General features: G+C 34.1%; 1 protein-coding gene across 31 annotated transcripts in view; it reads left to right on the plus strand.

Moving 5' to 3' along the window:
• Positions 1-25,570, plus strand: part of si:ch211-236h17.3 — a 416,859-nt gene that overhangs the window by 143,215 nt on the left and 248,074 nt on the right. For 19 of the 31 annotated variants that reach the window (XM_073939291.1, XM_073939290.1, XM_073939265.1 and 16 more), the window contains one exon: positions 1,797-1,909. The exons of the other annotated variants lie outside the window; for them this stretch is intronic. The gene's annotated coding sequence lies outside the window, so the exon portion shown is untranslated. The remainder of the gene's footprint in view (positions 1-1,796; positions 1,910-25,570) is intronic. 31 annotated transcript variants of the gene reach the window in all.

Below are 25,570 nucleotides of genomic sequence, written 5' to 3' on the forward strand. Positions count from 1 at the left end.
GACTGATTTTTTTTTTTAATCTTTGCCATGATGACAGTAAATAATATTTGATTAGAAATTTTTCAAGACACTTCTATACAGCTTAAATTGACATTTAAATGCTTAACTAGGTTAACTAGGTTAACTAGGCAGGTTAGGGTAATTAGGCAAGTTATTGTATAACAGTGGTTTGTTCAGTAGACTATTGGGGAAATACTAACTTAAAGGGGCTTATAGTTTAGACTTTAATATGGTTCATAAAAAATGTAAACTGCTTTCATTCTAGCTGAAATAAAACAAATAAGACTTTATATAGGTTTTTTTTATTTTATTTTTTTTTTTATCAGACATACTGTGAAAATTTCCTTGCTCTGTTAAACATCATTTAGGAAAAATTCAAAAAATAAAAATTTTTTAAAATTCTAAGGGGGGGCAATCATTCTGACTTCAACTGTATATTACTTATATTCACTAAGAAATGGATAAAGATATTCATTTTCAAAATAAGGTGTACTAAGCACTGTAAATATTAATTTATGTGCTGTCTATCTGCAATAGATATTTAAAAATAGTGATTCAGCACACAAAGTTCATAACATTTTGCTTTAATTTAAAATTGAAGATTGTCAATCAGCCTAATTATTTACAGCATTTTGTATCACCATATGCCCTAAATGCAGAAAATGGGATACTAAAAAAAACAGCTTATTAAATTGACCTATTCTCATGGTTTACAAAATTGTATTAATGTCAGTTTATTTTCAAGTAACATCAAACATGACAACATGCAAATCTGGCTCTATCTAGAATTGAATTTATGTCAGTTTTGTAAAATAAATTATTAAAAACTGAAGACGAGTATTACAACATGTTAGTGCGGAAAGAGCATCCTTGACAGATATAACAGAGTTTCCTAAAGTCTCAAGTCAAAGGTCCAAATCTGAATTTATCAATGTCAAAGCCGTCAATCATTTATAGAATTTTGCATTTATTTTGCATTTTACAAAGTTTTTGCATTTTGCAATTTAAGTATTAAAATTTTTTTAATGAAAAAACAAAACAAAGGTTGGTTAAAATAAATCTGGTGCCAAATGTGGGGCAGTCAAGTGTAAAAAAAATTGCACCGTCTGTATCCCATCAACTGTTCAGACCATCACTATTACAAATATGTTTAAAAACTAAAAACATAACAAGTTGAACATGCATTTATGAAGTAATAAATCCACACTTTAATCCTTTACACACAATTAGTGCCTTTGAAATATGAAAAGGACATGGATCTGGATTCTCTCAGAGTCTGGATTTTAAAAATCCCTGCTACATGTTATCAGCTCTGACTTACACATACTGTACAAATAAACATATCCATTGGGCTTTGTTCATTTTCTAAAAATTTATACTCAAAAAATAAATAAATCTCATATTCCTTTTATCCATGTTATCCTTAAATCCATTATATGCCTCCATTTTATCAAATAATAAGGTCATTACCATACGAGTTAAACAGCCTTAATGGGAAAACATTGGAAATTCAGTCTCTCAAGCGTATAAAACTTCGACTTTAGAAGACTTTGTGTTTGAGGTATGACCTTGTGCCATTTCTGAACAAAATGTGAAGTGTCTTCAAGTCATATTAACCAAAGACCTTATTTTATTCTTAAATTAAAAAACGCTTTTCTACAAAAATTAACAATTCCCATCGGAAGCCATGGTGAATTAGCCTTCCGGGTTGGCCTACAAATTGACGTTATTTCTGAACAGCTCTATTGTGATTTTTTTTTTATTATTATTACACTGAAATACCCTCTGATTTCCAGCTTGGGTGGATTGAAAGACTTTTCAAACTTCACGGAGGTGCAGTGAAGGGGTGAACATCAACCTTCCACATCCTCAACCTGCCCGTCAGCAATGAAACACGAGAGAGAAAGAGGTAAATAAAGAGAATAATGAAGAAAGCTAATCGGATTGATCAAATTTCCTGTCACTAATGAAAAGAAAGTGTGTCTGGTTTCTTCCCATGTCTGTGATAAAGATGATTAAGTGTGAACATCTGATAAAGTTCAGGCTCCAGTGAAAGCGCTGAGGGGAAGATGTGTGAGGAAAAAAGTCTCTAATTTAGTGGCTTTATGCCTTATTAGGGAATAGAAACTGAAAATAGGTGTGCTGGTTGATCTTTTTTGAGATATGGATTGTGTTTGTAGTATAATGTAAAGATTGTGAATGGCTGATTCTGATTGGCTGGAGAGTGTTGCAATTGAAAAGTAATTGCAAAAACTGAAAGCTGTTCTTATTAATTATCATAAATCTTTTTTTTTTTCAAATAAACTATTAAGTAACAGGGTTTCTGTCGAATCTTAAATGTCTTAAATCTCAAAATCCAAATTTTAGGCCTTTTACTGAAATATTGTGTTGTAGGTCTTAAATCTTTTTTAAACAGGTCTTAATTTTTCTTTGTCCTTGTATTTCTACGCAATCTGGCCAAAACCCATACAATCACCAACAATAAATCTCAATAAAACTTTAAAGTTTAATTTTAAACAGTAATTTTTATTCTATTTATCATAATGTTTTAATTATTTACCTTAAAATAACATTTGTTTAAACATTCTCTATGTATTTACTGCTGAGGACACAGACCTGGACAGATTATTGTGCATAGATTTAGTTTATTATAGTTTTTTAAACTTTTAAAACATTTTTAAAATTATTTTAAAGAAAGTTTATATTGGGAAAAAGTGTATAGATACAAGTAGAGCTTGCTTAATTATATTATAATTATTATTATTATTATTGTTTGCTTTAATGTATTAAATTATAATATATATATTTTTAAAAATCTTTTCCATCTGGGTCATTTGAAAAATTCCTTTAACCCTAAATGAGTAAATTTTCATCCATAATTGTCTTAAAAATGTCTTAAAGTCTTAAATTTAACTGTGAAACCTGCAGAAACCCTTTGTAAAAAAATAAAAACTTAATTTATGAAAAAAAAAATAGTTCCAGGAATTGACATTTCCTGTAAAGGTGCTTGTAAGTTGGATACCCAGTGGTTACAAAAGGTATTGCATACCTGGTTCAAAACAGGAGTAAACACAGGTTGTCAGATTGACGACATCAAGAGGACAGCGTCTGACTATCAAGCCTAAAGGCTGATTTAAGGCATTTTTTGTACTGACCAACAACTGAAATTTATATTTTAGAAACAGTTTCTATTTCTTGTAGCTGTACAACAGGATAATCTGACAATGATCACCTCGGGTGCTTTATTCAGTGCTACATGCTCATAATTTGAGTTTAAACTACATTTTGCATGACATGTATTGCCATACTACTGAAAGCAGATAGTTTACCTCAGATCTTGAAAAAAAAAAAAAAAAAAAAATTAAAACTATCACTCGGTCCACGCCAACACATTTTAGTGATTAAGCATGTACATTTAAGCCTCTGAGGTGGCTGGTCATGCTACCATGACTAGCATCGTTCTCCACAAGTACACGAGAGACATACCTGCGTGAAGCTGGGAAGGTGCACTTTCCAAAATTTTGAAAAGCAATGTTGTCTTGCTATGTAATCTATGGACCTCGGCTGAGCGTGCATCACGCCGGCTCTTTAACACAAATGATGAAGACAGCTTCCTGAACTCGTGCACACTCACAAACAAACGCAGCATGCTAAAAAAGGTTGTTTCATTCTTAGGAATAAGTTGGAATTATGACCTTTTTGACCTCACAGGACCACTGTGATCTGATGCTGCTTTATTCTGAATGTGACGCATGTTATACGTATCATTTATTTTACTTTTAGTCAGTTAAAGTTTAGAGTTAACCAAGGCTGCAATTATTTGGCCTAGATTTCTATAAAAATTCTTAAAATATTATTTTAAGTAATTGTTTTTCATCTTTAAAATATTATTTATTCTTGTGTTTAAAGCTTTGTCATTGCACTACTTCAGTGTCTCAGAGTCTTTCAGAAATTATTATTAAGTGCTGGATTAATGGACAAACTTTTTATTATAACACTTTTGCAAGCACATTTTATACTATTTAAAATATATATTTTTGTGCATGCTGTATAAGTGCACATACATTGTTCACCCATAGTGTTTACATGGTCATAATACAGCAAGTAATACAACAAGCATTTAGTTTGGGCTAGTTTTTGCAGCTGGACATTACATTGACATTTACAATGCCCTTGGTGGGTAAACATTAGTCAGTGGGGGAGTGTCTTTTATCTCTCCAGGTGTAAATCATTCATAACCATTGTCACTTACTCATACAGCTGAGATCACTCAAGACAGACTTTACAAAAGGTAAATCGGTGTAATGTGTTCTTTAAATGAGAGAACAGAATACTTTTCACACAATTGTGTAGGAAATATTCTAGCCTACAAGACTAGTTTCTCAAAAGTCTTATTCAGGCCCATTCAGTGTTTTTTTTTTTTTTTTTTTACCTTATTTCAGCTAATTTTTTTTTTAAATTCTAAACCTACTAACCACACATTATTATTTTTTTTCTAAAAAAAAAACACAAGCATTTATATCAATATTTTTGACATATTATTGAAGCAGAGTATGTGTTGAATAAAAAAAAAAACAGATGTTGGGCAATACTATGTCATAAGTAGCTGAAATTAGCACAAATGTCAGGGCATGTCAAAACATCTTAGGGGCCCCAAAATCACCCCAGACACCAGAGGGTTAATAATGTCAAAGGGGTTTAACATGTTTTAATTACATTAAAAACCTTGTTGGAGTGCAGCAAGTGCACTATTCTGTGCTTCTGAATTGCTGTCTATAAATTTCTGTCATGTTTTGTCTGGTCCAAACAGCCACATAGCGTGCTGTTAGGGCACAGGGTTACAATGTAACCTGCTTACCAAATGATTACGCTCGTGATTATTATATTATTTGCTAATAAACAACCATGTGGAACTCTGAATCTGCATCTCATTTCGGAGTCCACCAAAGTTTGCATTTTGATCGCAGATGCATACTTTGAGAAACTTCCTGACTGAATGAATGAAATATGCTGTTTTCCACCAAGGCAAATCAGGGGCTGTAGTATAATTGGCTAAATTGGCGGGTTTAAAGGGACCAAAACAAAGACAGATGATCTGGCTCATAATACACATTTTCAAGGCAGAATATCTAGACTTCAGCATTGTTTCTCAGATAAACAAGAATGTTCACTTAGCATGTTTCTTAAATATCTGCAAACATATTATGGTGTTTTTATGCTTTAGAAGAGTCTTACTGTACATCCAGAACCTTTAAGGCAAGTCATTTTACTCTGTGGCCATCTTTAAATAAAACATGTTTAAATATAAGAAGGATAATTGACTTTAGTCTGTTGAATTATTAGAAAATTTGTAATAATTAAATAAATAATTAGAAAATTGAATAATGGCTCCTCGCCACTGAGTCCTTACATGTATATTATTCAGTGGAACTTTCTACACTACTGAAATAAGATGCTTTTTATTAGACAGTAAGACATACTTCGGAAAGGTTTCTTTATTTTCTCCTACGTCCTCACTGTAAATTAGCAGTCTTGGTTCATTCATCTTACATCTAACGCTAAGGAGCCTCATTTAAAAAACTGATATTCTTCTCACTATTCACCGCCTAAGCGAAGCACCTCGAGGCAGCGTCCTCGTTTTTTGGTGTTTGCCACCTAATTTCCATTGATTCAGAACCTTGGAGCTTGTCGCTGTTGGCGGTTCAGGGGGGAAAAGAACCACTGGAGGACCACAAAGCTCTTTTCTCCGTATCAAAGCTAGCTTTGTACAAGGAGACAGATTGCTAACTTATTTAAGCCAATGGCTGAACAAATGATCCAGTGCGCTGTGGAAACTGGGCAGCTGTCCTTCTGTCATCCAGGTGGGCAGGAATTGCAGATCATTGCTTTCTTGCTCGCTCATATGTACCTGCACATTTAAGCAGATTTGAGAAGCTAGGTAATATCTCTTGCCGCAAAGAACATTTTTGTCCTTGTAGAAGAGCTTTTGAAAAATATTTTTAAAGAATGTGTGAAGATTTTCTTTCAGTTGCTGAATTCAAGTGTTTAGTGTTATTTCTGATATCTTTAGGGAATTAAGCAAGCAGTATTAGCTTAAAGTCGAGTAATCTGAGAGAGTAATTCGCACCCTGGGAACATCTTCTTCACATGACATTACATTTACCTCAAGCAAGTTATTCAGTGTCGACATTTCATTGGAGAAGAGTATTTCTATGCATATATGCACTATATTAGCCTGTACATTAATTATAAAGTAGTCAACATCTGGAGAGGATCAAAAAAGTTTTTCAAAAAAAGGATGTTGCTCAATAGTTTTAGGACATCTTTGAAAGGTTTTGAACCACTTCAAATGTTGAGTTCTGTATTTAGTTTAACCTGTTAGTGATGTCTTAATCATTTTATTTATCGTATATCAAAGACATTTATCCATTCATTCATTCATTTTTTTTACGGCTTAGTCTTTATTAATCTGGGGTTGCCACAACAGAATGAACTGCCAACTTATCCGGCAAGTTTTTACCCAACGGATGCCCTTCCAGCCGCAACCCATCTCTGGGAAACATCCACACACACACACACTATCACACACACACTCATACACTACGGACAATTTAGCCTACCAAATTCACCTGTACCACATGTCTTTGGACTGTGGGGGAAACCGGAACTGAGCCGAGGCTCGAACCAGCGACCTTCTTGCTGCGAGGCGACAGCACTACCTACTGCGCCACTGCTTCGCCCTAGACATTTATCTTTGTAGATTCAAAAGTGAAACAGGTAGAACATCTTTTTGTACACTAGCTCTGTTTCTTATTAAAGATAATTAATTTGAGAGTTTTTTGAAGGAAAATGAAAAAAGAGTTGGTTTATGATGATGGTTTACTGATGATGTTTGCACTGATTTATGATTTGCTCATCCATCCAAGAATTTTGAGGAGCACAATGGAAATAAGCCAATGGCTTTTTTGTGTATTTTATCTTAGACAGTTTTTAAAATGTTTATGAAGTCTTATAGGAGTTGTTTGTATGTTTTTGTGAAAGTTTTTATTAATTTCTTAATATTTTATTAATTTTGCATGATGCACTTAATCACCACCAACATTTATTAAACAGAACAAAATAGAATAGAATATAAATGGAATAGTATATAGAATGTATATGTATATAACATCTCATGATGCACTAAATCACCACCAAAATTAATTAAACATAATAAATAAATAAAATAAATAAATAAATACGCTATTTTCAATAATATTAATTCTTGAAATATTTTTTTTGTTTTTTCTCTCTCATTTAATTTCAATGATGGTTATTATATCTTTTAATAAATGTCAGTTTAAATTGTTTGGTTGCTAATTGTAACCTTTAATTGTATAGTAATAACCAATTTATGCTGATTTCCTTATGAAGTAGTTTACAATGCTAGCTGTAATTAGTCATTATAATGAGAAGGATTGTGAACAAAGTTTTTCTATTAAAAGCTCAGAAATACAACCTCTTGACATTTAATGTCATTGCTTTTAAAAGCAATATTATTCCATAATTATAATCTCAAAATTTTCTATTCGGTCACACCAGTTCCTATATACTGGCTTTCAATTTTAGTATACAGTATATTCTATTTTAGATGGAAATTGAGATGCTTATGTTTTCTTATTTTATTTTATTTTTTTATTATTTTTTTGTTACAAAACCAAGTGTACAGTATACAGAATGTATATGTATATAATGTTTTATGATGCACTTAATCAACCCTTAACATTTATTAAACAAAAATAAAAAAATAAATGATTAAATACTCTATTTAAAAAAAATCCATCTTTGAATAAGATATTTTTTGTCTTCTCTAATTTAATTTAAATTATAGCTATTATATCTTTTAATGAATGTCAGTTTACATAGTTGGGTTGATAATTGTAACCTTGAATTTTATAGTGATAACCAAGTCATGCTGATTCCCATATACAGTATATCTTGCTAGCTGTAATTAGTCATTATAATGAGCTTGATTATGAGAATATTATTGCTATTAAAAGCTCAGAAATGCAACTTGATCAACCTCTTCACATTCACTCTTAGCAATTTAATGTCGTTGCTTTGAAAAGCAATATTCTCCAGTTATTTAAACCTCAAAATATTCTATTTGGTTTCACGTATTACTGCACTGCGCCTCAAGTTTAGTATACAGTTGTAACGACGGAGAGTGACACCTACAACAGAAGGTAGGATCCAAATGCAGGTTTAATCGAAGTCAGGCAAGCAATGGTCAATACAGGTGTAAACAGGTATATTGAGACAGTCCAGAATCATGGTCGAATAACAGGCAAAAGGTCAAAAGGCAGGTGGCAGACAAGGACAAAAGGATAAGCTAGGCTAATAACCAAAAACACGGCAAAGGCAGACTGTCACTGATGAATGTCACTGATACAGCTAACAGGACTCGGCAACATGTGTGTGGAAAAAAGGGGTTTAAATAGTCCAAATAATCATTGTGTAAGTGGCTTCAGCTGTGAGAGTGCAATCAGTGTGGATCTGGAAGCGGTTGTGTGTGTGTGGCATGACTGGGTGTTGTAGTCCATAACATGGCAGATATGTAGTTCAATGAGTGTGAATGTTTGTGTGTGAATGTTTACCAGCGACATCTGGTGGTTGATCGCTGGTGAACATGACAACAGTATTATCAGTTTTAGAAGAACATTTAGATGCTAATGTGCTATTTTTTTACTTCTTTTTTATTTATTTTCTTTATTTTAGTTTGGTTACAAAAACCAATTGTACAGTATACAGAATATAAAGTATAACCTCTCATTATGCACTAAATTATTATTGTTCCCAGTGAGGACTTGTTCATGCTTTTATCACCAGCAGGGTAGATTACTGTAATGGACCTCACTGGCCTTACTAAAGAGACAGTCAGACAGTTACAGCTCATTCAGAACGCTGCTGCCAGGATTTTGACCAGAACCAGAAAATCAGAGCACATCACACCTGTCCTCAGGTCTTTACACTGGCTCCCAGTTACATTCGGAATAGATTTTAAAGTAAATATATTACAAATTCCAAGAGTTCAGTCAAAGCAGGATGAATTAGCCTTCAGCTACTGCGCCCCCCGCTGCTGGAATCAGCTTCCAGAATTGATCAGATGTGCTCCAACATTAGGCACATTCAAATCAAGACTGAAAACACATCTGTTTAGCTGTGCCTTAACTAAATCAGCACTGTGCAACGTCCAACAGATTGCACTAGTATGTCTTTCTTTTATTCATTCCTTCAAAACCTGTTTTAACACATTTTTATCTGTTTTAAATCATTTTTATTATGCTATTTTTATTTTCTTCTTTTATTTATTTAAAGAACTTTTTGAGTTTTGATTGTGTTTGAAATGTTCTAGGTAAATAAATTTGCCTTGCTTTGCCATTATAATGAGCTGGATTATGAACATAGTATTGCTATTAAAAGCTCAGAAATACAACTTTGATCAGCCTCTTGAGGTTTAATGTTGTTGCTTTTAAAAGCAATATTCTCCAATGCTTTAAATCTTAAAATATTCCATCTAGTCACACCTGTTTCTAGACTGGCCCTCCAGGTTAAGGTCAGAACATTCTTTTATGAACAGACACGCAAATGTTGGTGCATTTAGAGGCAGCATCTTACGTCTTTCCATACCGCACTAATGGAATTACATGAGAGATAGTGTACAATCTGCCTCTGCCATCAAAATCAGATCTGCGTGTCGTGTCCCAAAGCAGCCCTCGCCGTTTTGGTGTAATTGGATATCTGTGGTCCATAATGAAACAGCTGTAAAGCCGGAGAGCTCGGATCGGGCGAGTGTTTCCCTTCACAAAGAGAACTGCTGACTGGAGAAGCGCGGGCAGGTTGTGTCCCCATTGTGAGCTTTTGATGCAATTTCCCCCCCAGCCGGTGGTAAAACACATTCAAAAGAACTTTTAATTAAACTTCCAATTAGGGGGAATCTGATAGTGCTCCTTGCTCTCGCTGTCAAACACCATGTCATCTTTTTAGGACCCTCGAATATCTGTTTTTTTACGCACTGTGCATTTTGATGCCAAAAATTCCATGTTATGATCTAAGACAGGGGGGTTTAAACTGGGAGCATCAAGGAAAGGCTCTAGAGGCTTTGTGGAAGTGTTTGGGGGGGTGGGGGGGGGCATTAAAACTATTAAAAATAATTAATAATACTGATTATTTATCTGAAATTGTCTTAGAATTCGCGTAATTAAAATATATCAATGATTAAATTAAAGATTTGGGATTTTATCGATCTGGGCGTAGTCTAAAGCGCAGGGCGCAAAAGCATTAAGGACATGTCTGAATTCACCTTTGCTATTTTAAGGATGGAAAAATATGGTTTGTGCCCTGTTACATGGTCTAACAGGGTGGTGCTTATTCTCTTAATGAGTTATGGGTGTGTTTTGAGCATAACTGGATTAAACCAATCAGAATCTCGTCTCCTATTTCCTTTAAGAGTCAGTTGCGTCGCTCCATGGCACATTTGCTGTTCACATGGCGGACTTTGTAAGCGGAAAAACTGAACATTTTACTAGCGAGAAAACAGTTCAAAAGATCATCTGCAGCGAGAGGATAAAGAACAAGTCTCCTCCATTTGGCCTCTTTACTTCCTTTTTACTTTCTCTTTACTCTTTACTCCTACGTGGATATGGAAACGCTGTTGTACGCACTCCACTGAAGACATCCATTAGCCTACATATTTAAGTTTGCTTGTTAAGCGCAAAGATTAGTTTCACAAATATTTCTAAATTCAGTTTCTAATTTCCAGCAAATGAATAAATGAACAATAATAACGAACTGTCGTAAAAAAAAAAAAAAAAAAAAAAAAAAAAAAACTGAATTGTATCCAAACACACATCCTATTCTTATGCCTCATATGGTGTTGCATAAGTTTCCAAAACCCAACCGGTGGACAAATCTAAGCTTGTTTTTATTAAAACAAATATACATTTGCCTTCTAATTAATAATACTACTAAAAATAATAACATTATACAAATGCAAATTGTCATAAATAAACTGAAAAAAGCCCCCCAACATGAAGAAAGCATGGAGGCAGTTTTTTTTAATTTTTTTTAAGTTTGTGTAGAAAATAATAGTTTTTGTACCATTTTAATCCTAAAGACCATAGGCACATAACTAACTATAGTTGGTCAAGGGCACGGTCTATTGCAGTTCCTTAAAATGGCAACGTGCCAACAATGCGCCTTAACACACTTCCTTTTCAGACCGGCATACCCATGAGTCCACAAAGTGGTGGAAATGAATTTGCTATTTAAACAACGTGGCTGGAAATAACATCTGGAATGTCTGGAAATAGCAACAAATCGCGACAAACATGTCTTGCGCCATATTAACTTTGCTTCCTTGTTTTGTGAGAACTAATGAAGTTTATTATCATGTGTCATATACCAATACATCTGAATCAATGAATTCTTTGTTCAAGCATGTATAGTTAAGCTTTCGTTTATGTTTGGTGATCAAAGTTAACATACATGCATGCATGTGTCTGTTATATAGTGCATTTATCATGTGTGGCCATATGCCCAAAGCGCTTCACAGTCATTTAGAAGGTGGGCCAGGACATCTGGTGTCATGGAGAGTCTAGGACCTCGGTTTAACATCTTATCCAAAAGACGATGCTCACTGAGAGTATGGTGTCCCCTTCACTTTACTGGGGCATTAGGACACAGATCACAAGTTGAGCATTCCCTGCTGGCCTCACTAACACCACTTCCAACAGCAACCTTCTCTCATGTGGTCTCTCATCCAGGTACTGACCAGGCTGCGCTCTGCTTAGCTTCAGTGAGCAACTGGTCTGGTCTTGGGCAGCACGTTGATACGGTTCTGTCTGTCTGTCTGAGCTAGCCAGTAAATAACCACAAATCAACAATTTAACACCCCACATGAATAAAATCTACTATAGTAATTTATAGTTTTTTGAGCCAATTAAGCTGTGGTGGTAATTCCATAGTTGCTATAATAATACAATGACTATAACAATAATATCAACAAATATACTGTATTAAATTTTGTACAACCAGAGTTACTGTAGAAACAAAGTATGGTAAAGTACAAAATTTATTACCCTTCACTATAGTTAATACTACAGTTTGCTATTAAGAGTTAGAAGTACCATCATCTGCACATCGTAAAACGCTATTTACAAGCATTACTAGCATATACAGACAAGCATTGTTAACATTTATTTAAGAGCATCTAGTTTTGGTAAAGTTTCCTGTCAGTCATGTGTTTAAGACCATAACATGAACTCCAGGAAATGTTTTTTTGGAGGCTAAGTCGACTGTGGACATGACCTTGTTGGAATATGATCCTGTAAGTCTAGAAGAGTCCTCTACAGCCTCAGGGTACGGCTGCACTTTTCATATCCATACCAAGTGAAAATTGTCTGAAAGGAAGCAAGACGGCGTGGACAGTCAAATGCTCTTTTCTGTGACAGCTCGGCGCTCCTCGTATTTTCAGCCAGCCTGCTTTTCTCAATCTTTCTAGGATTTGTATTCTATTACAGGCTTGCGAGGTTGCATATTGATATTCCTCGAACACACCGTATTTAATTTGAATTTAATTAATTTAGTGATTTTATATTTTACAGATAATTCCTGCCTTAGGTGTACAACAGTATCTATATTATTTATTTATTTTGGTATATTTTAATTAAAATAGATCCTTTAATTTTCACTTAGGCCCCTGTCCCAAATTGAACCCTGATCCCCAGATGTCTCCATTTTATCCCATGGACCACTCTATAAGGCATCTGAAGGGGTTGATTGAGGACACTGTGCATATGAACACACTTCCGAAAGCTGAAATGTCAAATGGGATGCCCTGCAGATGCGGTGAAGTTCACGGCAGTATGTGAACAAAGGCTGTGAGACATTGAGTGATCAAGTGGGTGGTTTAGGACAAGACCTTGCATTGTTAACAATTTCCTGAAAAATATACAGCAGTTCGCTTGTAACTTAATGTATATCAATTACAGCAAAAATATTGTATTTACATTGACATCATCATTCATCTTGCTGTATATGTATTTATGGTAAATTGTATGTGTGTGTGTATATATATATATATATATATATATATATATATATATATATATATATATATATATATATATATATATATATATAAATAAAAACATATATATAAATATATACACACACATATATATATATATATATATATATATATATATATATATATATATATATATATATATATACACACACACATATATATATATATATATATATATATATATATATATATATATATATATATATATATATATATATATATATATATCACAGTTAAATACTTAGAAATTTGATTTGTAGGCTGAATTGTAATTGGTCTATTTTTGTAGTTATTTATTGTTATGATGAGCTTTTTGACATCTTTTGATTTGTGTATAAACAATGATTATTTAATGTTGTTATTATATATGTTAATTCTTGTAGCCATCAGGATCAATAATTTATGCTAAGCTACAATGCATACAGCGCCTTTTTGTATCTTACAATTTTACTAACTTTAATACTAACTTATATTAATTCTAACCCAGATTTTCACATTTGCATCTTACTGTTCTCATTGCCATACTACTGAAAGCAGCAGCAGATAGTCCACCTCATCTTGAGAAAAAAATTAATCGCTTGAAATTGAACTTCAAAATTGTGACTCTGCAAACTGAATATCACATATGTGTGATTCAGCATATTCAATTCAATTCAATTCAGCTTTATTTGTATAGCGCTTTCACAATGTAGATTGTGTCAAACCAGCTTAACATAAATGGTCATAGTAACTGGATCAGGGTAGTTCAGTTTTTAGTGTTTAAGTTCAGTTCAGTTTAGCTCAGTTCAGTGTGATTTAAAATCAGTACTGAGAGTTCAAACACTGAAGAGCCAATTCATCGATGCGTAGCTCTACCAATCCTGAACCATGCGAGCCAGTGGCGACAGCGGAGAGGGAAAAAAAACTTCACCTGATAGGAGTGAAGAAAAAAAACCTTGAGAGAACCAGACTCAGTTGGGCACGGCCATTTTAATTTCTCCGCTGGCCAACAGTCTTGTGCAGAGCTTCAGTCACCGCGGTGAAGGCTGGAAGCTGGCCTCAGCGAAGACTCGTCTGTCCCTGGAGCGTCACTGGAATCAGACACATGTTCTTCACTCCCCATTACCATCAGCGCAGCAGCAGCTCAGGATACGGCCTGGTCCCGGATATGGAAACCTTGGGATCATCTCATCGCTGGTCTTGGATCCAATCAGTGACTCTGCATAATCTGAGGACCTCGGGATGAGTATCCCCAGGTGAAAATAGAGAATAAAGAGAATAATTAGCGTAGCTGCTGTTCATAGTGTATAAGCAAGATGCAGAAGCCTGTGTGGAACCCGCTAGGTGATGCATTGAGTGTATGCTTTACTAAACAGATAGGTCTTTAATCTAGTTTTGAACTGAGAGAGTGTGTCTGAGCCTCGGACGTTATCAGGAAGGCTATTCCAGAGTGTAGGAGCCATAAAGGAGAAGGCTCGACCTCCTTTACTTGATTTTGCTATTCTAGGTACTACCAGAAGCCCTGAGTTTTAAGATCTTAAAGAGCGAGTTGGATTGTAGCGAGACAGAAGGTTGGTTGGATAAACAGGAGCTAGATTATTTAGAGCTTCATAGGTGAGAAGTAATATTTTAAATTCAATACAAAACTTATACATTTAATAATGTTAAAGGTTTAATATGTATTAATTAGATTATAAACCTTACCATTTCGTTGTTGTGCAGTGAGTGCCCTATTCTGTGCCTCTGAATGGCTGTATTTAAATTTCTGAAGTGTTACGTCTGGTGCATTTCATTTTGGAGTCTGCTACTGATGTTGCTTTTTAAGTTGCAGACACATACTTTGTGAGCCTTCCTGACTGAATAAATCAGATATACTGTTTTCCTTGAAGGCAACTCTGGGTGCTGAAATTTAATTGGCTAAACTGGCATTGGCAGGTTAAAGAGACCAAAACAAAGACAGACGTTGCAGCACATTTTCAAAACAGAATATCTAAACTTTAGCATTGTTTTTCAGATAAACAAGTATGCTCACTTAGCATGTTTCCTAAATATCTGCAAACATATCATGGTATTTTTATGCTTTACAAGAGTCAAAAACTTCCATGTAGCACCTTTAATGACTAATTTCTAATAACTCTTTTTTTTTATCTTTGCCATGATGACAGTATATTAGATATTTTTCAAGAGACTATTCAGCTTCAAGTGACATTTAAAGGCTTAACTAGGTTAATTAGGCAAGTTAGGTTATCAGGCAAGTTATTGTATAACAATGGTTTGTTTTGTAGACAGTGGAAAAAAAAATGCTTAGGGTGGCTTATAATATTATACCTTATATACCTAATAATATTTACCTTATAATGATTTTTTTTTCTTAATTAAAGCTGCTTTTATTACAGCTGAAATACAACAAATAAGATTTTTTTCCAGAAGAAAAAATATCATTGGAAATACTGTAAAAAAAAATCCCTTAAACTGATAAAAATCATTTGGAGAATATTTGAAAAATAAAATAAAAAAAATCACATGGGGGCAAATAAGTTTGACTTCGACTGTTTACATAAAAAAATATGAATGATATAATTTACAGTTGAAGTCAGAATTATTAGCCCCCTTTTGAATTTTATTTTCTTTTTTAAATATTTCCCAAATTATGTTTAAGAGAGCAAGTAAAATTTTCACAGTATGTCTGATAATATTTATTTCTTCTGGAGAAAGTCTTGTTTGTTTTATTTCGGCTAGAATAAAAGCAGTTTTTAATTTTTTAAAAGCCATTATATGGTCAATATTATTAGCCCCTTTAAGCTATATTGTTTTTTGATAGTCTACAGAACAAACCATCATTATACAATAACTTGCCTAATTACCCTAACCTGCCTAGTTACCCTAATTAACCTAGCACTTTAAGCTGTATAGAAGTGTCTTAAAAAATATCTAGCCAAATATTATTTACTGTCATCATGGTAAAGATAAAATAAATCATCTATTAGAAATGAGTTATTAAACTATTAAGTTTAGAAAGGTGTTGAAAAAATCTTATTTCCATTAAATATAAATTAATTAATTAATAGGAAAAAATAAATAGGGGGGTGAATAATTCAGGGGGCCTAATAATTCTGAATATATATGTAAATAAAATTAAGATTTTATACCTTTAGCACAGTCAAGCTTGGTTTCCTCTTAATTTCTAGCATTTATTTTCCTGTCATAAGTGTTTATTTAAATATATAGATGAAAAATGTATGTCAAAGCTACTGATGTCTACAACCTACTATATCAAATGCTATTGGGGCCTCCCAAAGTTACTATTTCCTTCAGTGAATGCAAATCTTGAGCTTTTTACCTTTTTGCGAAGCACATCTGCGTCTGTGTACTACTTATACCGTGTATCATCTTAACATGTGCACATCAAGAGGGAAAAGCGAAGAGGGGAAATCTTCTCGTTTTATGAAAGCCATCTGTTTGCATGGTAAGGCAAAGCGATGTGGTATGTCCCTGGGGCCTTGGGCTCCATCCTGAGGCTGTCAGGGAGTTTTCAGACAGTTTGTGGGGTTTGAGGGCCCCTGGAGGGATGACCATTGTAGGCATAACATAGAAGAGAGCAGGTCTGTGCCCTTGCTGCTAATTGAGCTAATTAAACCTTCTCAGAGGGGGTCCTAATGAGGCGCTAACGAGGGTTCTCTAATTACATATTTACTCATTTACCCATGCAGTGACTAGAGCTCACTCTCGCTCTCATCAAACTGTTTGATTTTTCTCGGGGAATGTAAAGGTTTGCCAAAGCGATGTACAGTAGGAGAATCTGGGTGTCTAGGGTTTTTTTTTCTCTCCTACATAGAGAGTCAAATTTAATTTTCTGTCATCATGGCATTGGAAATGGGTGCTTGGTGTGATGTATGGTGGAGGGGTGTCACGCATACAAAAGGAAGCGTGGCGGGGGTATCGCAGAAGAAAGTGAAGAGAGTTGGGGAGTTGCGGAAGAAAGTAATAGTGAACGGCAGTAGGGGGAGGGGGGGAGGTGTGATGTAAATATTAGTGGTGGGGCGCGATAATCTTATCGCGCAATAAAAAAAATATTGCCGTTAATCTATTCTCAAAGTTGGGTTGGGAGCTGGGTCTGTTCTACGCAAGCTATGATGACTTCTACCTTGATATTTTAGCGCGGATGTATACCTGACCGGTGAGTCGTCTGAAAAAAAAAGTGCTCTTCTAAATCAAATCAGCATGATGCCTGACTTTAACTGCAGTTCGGCAGTTTCACTTTAACTCATGAACATTTCGTTCATGCCCCCGTGACTAACTGGGGTATTAGATGCAAATATGAATAAAGGACTGTTAAGAGTGTTATGGATTTTAATAACGCACGCCAAATGGAAGAAAAAAACTTTCACAATTCATGATATATAAATATGGTGAAAAGTCCTACATGACAGTAATAGTTTGATTGTGGTGTTTATTTCAATAATGCTACTAATATATGCATACTCCACATGTCTAAATTTCATGTCTGTTTAGGTCAGTTATGACTTTAGTCGGATTAAGGTGATCAAAAATCGCTGTTTGGAGCTTATGTAGGCCTACAGTTCAAACTTCATGTTTAACTGAATAAACAGTTAGTAAACACAAGTACATCTTATTGAACATCATTTATTTTCATCACCAATTATCATAGTAGAACAGTTTCTCAAGCAGTTTGTGACGCATTTTTGAAACAGGAGATGCGCCACCTGGCTCGAGAAACCCGTTCTCAAAGACTTATTATTTAGGGAGCACACATATTCTGAATGTCTTGGGCAGAATTCAAATGAGACCTTTTAATATAGATTTATTTTGAGATTAGGATCAATCTAGATTTAAAAAAATTAATCAAAGCCCACCTATACTATATATATATATATATATATATATATATATATATATATATATATATATATATATATATATATATATATATATATATATATAGTATAGGTGGGCTTTGATTATTTTTTTTAAATCTAGATTGATCCTAATCTCAAAAAAAAAAAAAAATATATATATATATATATATATATATATATATATATATATATATATATATATATATATACACACACACACATAATTTATTTTTAATTAAATATATACCATTTATCAATGTTGTAAGCAGGCATTTAAATTTAACCCTTGTCTCCTCCTATTTAATTCAAACCCTTTTAAGTCTTTTTCTAAGACAGAACTTTCTTAAGCCATTGTTTTTTATAAAAGCAGTGAACAAGAATAATTGTGTGTGTGTTTTTGTGTTTGTGTGTTTCAGAGAGAGATTTGTTGTCAACATTTTTCATTACATTTTTAAACCTTATTATTATATTACCTATTTGCCATTATGACATTACATGGTGTTTACTGGATATTTTGCAACTTATTAGTATTCACATTAAAGTACAATTAGGTTAAGTTTGGTTAAGGCAAGTTATTGGAAAACAATGGTTTGTTCTGTAGCTAGTAGAATTTTTTAAAGCAGGCTAATAACATTGATCCTAAAAATGTAAAAATTGCAATCGACCAACCATATAAAATAAGTAAAAACATAATAGGAAACACTGTAAAATTCCCTTGATCTGTTAAACTTGACTTGGGAAATATTCGAATGAGAATTAAAATTTCACAAGAGGGCTAATAATTGTGCCTTTAACTGTGTATGGCAGATATATGTTTTACGAGAATTTTTTGTTTGTTTGTTTTTTTTGTAATTCTTTCTTGTAATTCTAAATTGTCTATAACACTTCTTTTGTTTTCTAAGAAAGCACTTTCTTTAGCAATTGTTTTCAAAGAGTGAGATTGATGGCATTTTTACTCCGTAATGACAATGAACAAAAACAAGAGTTACTAGTTATCAGAGTTAACAAGAACTCTGCTATTATTCTGAATCTACTCTTTATTTTATTTATACTATTATAGTTTTCTTCCTTTAAAACAGACCTTGGTCTCTTCTAATTCTTTTAAATCCCTTTTAAAAATTCCTTCTTCATGATTATTATTTTTCCAAGACACCACTTTTCATTGTTTTTAAATACTGAGATTGATGGCGTTTTCACTTAGTAATGACAATGAGCAAAAAATAACAGTTGTTACTTAGGATACAGTGTCTTTCTTTGCCTGAGAAAGCGAGAAAGGCAGAAGACTGACAAACATTGTCTCTCACAGCGGGTTCTGAAGCAGGTGACAGAGGAATGAGCCCCTGATAAGACAACCACGCATCTCGCTAATACATCCAGGTACTGTGAGACGACAATTCATCAAGAGCACACAGCACAGAGTGTGTGTTTGTGTGTACAGTAAATCGCTTCAGTGCTTTCCAATATTGCTGGAATGTGTGTGTTTGTGTATGTGCTGTGGGATTACAGTGGGGTGTGTGCTTTCATGCTGTGTCTAATGTCTAACAGCAGGCTGTCCTATTGAAGTTACTTGTTTCCAGATAATGCTGCATTGTCCTTAGACTGAATCTGTTTGGTATTTTCAAATAATATAATTTTGGCATAATGTTTACATTTTGGGATCCTAGGGTTCATTCTTTGTATGTGAGTTGCTCAGAGAGTCGGATTTGAGTTTGACGTGATCCAGGACAGTTTATTTATTAATAATTCGTCCAGGAGTTTATAGCAACAGGTGTTTGTGCAAACATTCGCTATTTCAAGTAAGCAGGACTAGACATTAGCCCCTTTCACACATACAGACCTTTCTGTAAAGGTTGTATGTGTGAACAGGCCCTTTTTGAAAATACCAGTAAATTCGTTCTGGCTATTTTCCGGAAAGAGAAGTTGTAACATTACTGGTAATTTGCCGGAATGCTGCGCTGTGTGAATGCAGAAGGAAGATTGCCGGAAAGAGAGCGTCCACGTCTAGAACGTGCTGACGTGAGACACCTACTTTAGCCAATCAGAACAGTCAGACGCATTCACGTGCACGATGTTTATGAGAATAAAAGCCTTTGAATATTTTTCCAGACACCTTTAGCTGCTAGATGTTAGTCAGATAACGTCTCTATGTTCCTTCTTAATGCTAACTTTGTAAATAATTATCGATAAAATGTTTATGATAATCCGTTGTTTGTTTACCTTCAAGCTTTGCGTGTGCCCGTGAGCGCCCAAGCGCCAGCACACACACATATCATGAACATCTCGACATGTGAAAGTGTTCCTCTATATGTTTTCATTGGAGTTGTACTCAATACTGATCATTCAAAGAGTTTGTTATGTAGTCAAATGTTTACAAACACAAGCGCAGCCGTTTAGAGGTCATTTCTGGTTAATGATGTCAGAATTTACCGGCATTTTGCGATGGATGTGTGAATGCTCCATTCCGGAAAAATTCCGTAACGTCCTCGCCTGTGTGAACAGCGCTTTTTTGAGTTTACCGGTAAAGTCCTTTCGGAAATTTTCCGGATATTTACCGGTATCACTGTGTGAAAGGGGCTATTATCATTTACACTGAAGGCAATACTTATGGGACGTGCCAACTGCTGAATTTTGCTAGTGAGACTACTGTATTAAATTAGGGAATTACTGTTCTAACCCTTGTACTTGAATGAGGTAATGGAGACATTATATGGGAATCACATTATTGGGGAATTGCCATGTCTATTCTCAATGTCTGTCCAACATACATGTAACTTGGAGTTTCTGATCCAAGTGTCTTTGTAACCTTAATTCCCTTGTTCAGAAGACGTTATGTTGGAATGACAGTAGGGAAAAATCGCCATAATGTCATTTCGACATAACTCAGAGTTCGCGATCTGAAGGGGAATGTCTCAGTATCCCTCGTTTCTTAACATGAATGAAGATCTTATACCGGAAGAACAGTATGGGAAAATCACCATAACGTCATTTCGACATAATACAAATTAGTATCTGAAGTGGTACGACATTATGGGAGAATCGCCATAATGTCATTCAAATCAAACATAACTCAAAGTTCCCGATCTGAAGGGGAACATCTCTGTATTTCTCATTCCCTGAATAAGGAAACAGAGACGTTATGTTTGAAGGATATTATAGGAGAGTCGCCAAAATGTTATTCCATTATGATATCATTTAGTATCTGAATTGGTGCGACATTATGGAAGAAATGCCATGAAGTCATTCCGACATAACTCAGAGTTCCCGATCTGAAGGGAAACATCTTGGTATCCGTTGTTTCCTGATGGTAATAGAGATGTTATATATGAAGTGGTGCTACATTATGGGAGAATCATCATAATGTCATTCCGACATAACTCAGAGTTCCCGATCTGAAGGGAAACATCTTGGTATCCGTTGTTTCCTGACGGTAATAGATATGTTATATATGAAGTGGTGCTACATTATGGGAGAATCATCATGATGTCATTCCGACATAACTCAGGGTTTCCGATCTGAGGGGGAACATCTTGGTATCCCTCATTTCCTGTCAGGAATTAAGACATTATGTCGGAACGACATTATGGGAAAATCGCCGTAACGTTTTTCCGACATAAATTAGTACCTGAAGTGGTACGACATTATGGGAGAATCACCATAATGTCATTCTGACATCACTCAGAGTTGCCGATCTGAAGGGGAATGTCTTTATCTCTTATTTACTGATGAGAGTTGAGACGTTATGTTGAAACGACCGTATGGGAAAATCAACATAACGTCATTTTCAACATAATGAAAACTAGTACCTGAAGTGGTACGACATTATGTGAGAATCACTATAGGGTCATTACAACATAACTTGGTGATCTGAGAGAAAACATCCTAGTATCCCTTGTTTCCTGACAGGAATAGAGATGTTATAGACAAAGTGGTGCAACGTTATGGGAAAATCACCTTAATTTCATTCTGACACAACTCTGAAGGGGAGTGTCTTGGCATCCCTCGTTTCCTGACGGGAATTGAGATGTTATGTAAAAATGACATTGTGGAAAAAAACGTCATACCGAAATAATATAAATTAGTACCTTAAGTAATATGACATTATGGGAGAATCCCCATAATGTCTGTCCGACATAATTTGGATCTGATTGGGAAGTATTCTTTAGCACTGGGTTGTGCTGACAAATGTTGATATTGTGTGTTGTGGATATTCAGTGCTATCGCCAATAGTTCATAATTCTTACAATACTAAGACAATGTGTGATTTATTAATAGATAAGGTCATGTTTGATTCTCCTTAATTTTGTCTAACCCAAGATGCATTTTTCAGTAATCTGATATACAGATTTTACTTGAATCGTTTACATTTAAATCCAAGGCAACCTGCATTGCATACACATTTAAGCAGTCCTGGCTTTCCCTGGGAATGAAACCCACAACCTTGGCATTGCTAGTGTCATGCTCTCCTTTTTAAGCTACAGGAGAGCTATTATAAATAAGTGTATTATACAGAATAAATGTATTTATAAACTGTATCCTGGGTAGCAGCCACAAAGAGAACTAAAGAAATCATTCAGCAATGTGAAAATACATGAGAATCTGAACATGTGGAAACCACCAAATCTGTCTGACCTTTTTTGTTCTTTTAAATGAGCATTTTATCTGATCTTTTAGGTTCACTATCTTTTTTAATGCTATGAAAATAAGAAATTTCAATAAATTATTTATCACCTCTTCATTGCTATTGAAGGGAAATTACTGAACTGTATAGCTAGGCAGCAGGACTTTTTCACCGTTTATCACCCCTGACTCATTTGTTCATCATCACTATGCTGTGTTTATTACAGTGTTGTGGATGGCTGACCATGTGTTGCTATGAGGCTGTGAAGGTGTTCTGTATGACTTAACTGTAAAATAATATGTTTGATTTGTGAATTTCTAAAGACCGTAAATAGATCTAAGCTGTGCTGGAAGTCCTGTTGCACGCAATCTACACGTGTGTCCAGTATTGTATGTCCCATGTTATCTGTCTGCAATCACCTAGCATCTACTTCCAGTTTGGTTGCAAGGGGTTTGACAAATAGTTTCTTGGGAGTTCTGTGTGGTTTATTTATGTGTCAAAAATTGTTTTATCCAAAGATTTTGTTGCAAAACTTGGCCTTAACATTCTGTTTTCCAGATATAAGTCTTTTTCTTGCGTAACTTAGATTTTTCCAGATGATAAATTGTATACATACAATTTCCTATATTTTTAAGTCAATGTTTAAGGGTATTCTTAAGGCAAAAGGGCAGTGTTTATGAGTAAGAACAGTATACAAATTTAATAGAAATATGAAAAAAGTCATAGCTGAAGCTGAAAATTCTGTAATCATGAAAAGGCAGCCCAGAGTCCTGACCTAAACCTGATTGAAAATCTTTGGTGACTTATTAACAGAGATGTAACGAAGTGGATCTACTTCACTACTGTACTTAAGTACTAAAAGGCTGTATCTGTACTATACTACTGGTGTATTGTTTTTTTTCCTCCGACTTCCACTTTTACCTCAGTACATATTTTCATTACAAACCCACATTATCACTGCCAGAGCAGCAGATGGCTCTGTCACAGATTTGAATAAGCTGGCTTGTCATCATTCAGACGATCAAAAAAATAGCACTTCCTGCCTGCATTGAGAGCACTTTAGTTTGCTTTTGACATGGAAAACCTAGAAATTCAACTTTCAATTGTTCATGGCAATGAGAAAGAAGAAAACCCGTGGCCCTATTTAGAGTCCATGTTTGCATTTGTCAGAGTGTAAGACAATTCATATAGAATAAAGTGCATACTCTGCCTCCTGAAAGCTTGCGAAATAATGGCCTAAAAAATTCATCCTTAAATTTGATAAAACATCAAGTTAAGTTAAAACTATTATAATTCACAAAGCACAACAGTTTGACCTATCAATAAGCGCTAGATAAGTTAACTAATGTTAGCAACCTGTGTTTCATAACATGCTGCCATGTTCACTTAGAGTTAACAAGCTGGCTATCATAAAGGCTGTGTTACGCTGAATAGTGTTTTTGACCCATCATGTGTGTGTGTGTGTGTGTGTGTGTGTGTGTGTGTGTGTGTGTGTGTGTGTGTGTGTATGTATGTATATATATATATATATATATATATATATATATATATATATATATATATATATATATATATATATATATATATATATATATATATATATATATATACACACACACACACACACATACAGTTTGAAAGTCAGAATTATTAGCCCCCTTTGAATTTTTATTTTTTTTTAATATCTTGATGTTTAACAGAGCAAGGAAATTTCACACTGGTAATTTTTTTTTTTTTTCAGGAGAAAGTCTTATTTGTTTTATTTTCGCTAGAATAAAAGCAGTTTTTAATTTTTTAGCCTCTAAGCTAGATTTTTTTATGGTCTTCAAAACAAACTATCATTATACAATAGCTTGCCTATTACCTTACCTGCCTAGTTAACCTAATTAACCTAGTTAAGCCTTTAAATGTCACTTTAAGCTGTATAGAAGTGTCTTGAAAAATATCTAGTAAAATATTATTTACTGTCATCATGGCAAAGATAAAATAAAGCAGTTATTAGAAATGAGTTATTAAAATTATTATGTTTAGAAATGTGTTGAAAAAATATTCTCTCCATTAAACATAAATTGGGGAAAAAATAAACAGGGATGACTAATAATTCAGGGGGGCTACTAATTCTGACTTCAACTGTGTATATGTTTATATATATATATATATATATATATATATATATATATATATATATATATATATATATATATATATATATATATATATAAATTAAATCGTAAACCATGTTTCTTTTTGTTCTGCTTAATCACGTGCCCCCCCCAAAAAAACATTTAAAATAACAAAACAATATGATGTATTTTGACTGTTTTTTTTTTTTAATATCTACACAACACAATACTTGTACTTTTACTTTCAGTATTTAAGTAGTAAATTTTAAAATAAATTATTTGCGAAACTTAAGTACAAAAAATGTTGAATACTTCCACTTAAGGATGGTGGTTAAAGAGCACTTTAACTTCAAGTCACTTTTTTGATAGAGCACTTGTACTTTTACTTAAGTCTGGGTCTCTAGTACTTTATAGATCTCTGCTTATTAATGGCTAAGAAATCTACTATTCTAACTGAACTGTTGAAGAGATTGAAGTCTGTGAGAGAGGTGCAGAGAGAGTCAAATAATGTCTGCAAGAAACTAGTGATGTCCTGCGAGAGACTAATGATATCTGTGAAATACTAGTGATGTCTGTTGGAGAGTAGTGAGGTCTGTTAAAAACTGGTAATATCTGCGAAAAACTAGTGAATATGCTGAGATATATATTGTTCAATGCTATATATTGTTTTCTCGTTATTTTTGAAAACGCTGTTCTACCATGGTGAAGCTCAAACGAAAATTCCATCACATTTTGAATACTGAAGATTATCGTAAACTCCACTATATATACAAGACTCACAAGAAAGAAGCAGCTTTCTTATAGCATAACTACTCTGTATGTGTGTGTGTTTGCATATATTTGA

Source organism: Danio rerio, chromosome 23, assembly GCF_049306965.1.
Source record: "Danio rerio strain Tuebingen ecotype United States chromosome 23, GRCz12tu, whole genome shotgun sequence".
Classification (NCBI taxonomy): Eukaryota; Metazoa; Chordata; class Actinopteri; order Cypriniformes; family Danionidae; genus Danio; species Danio rerio.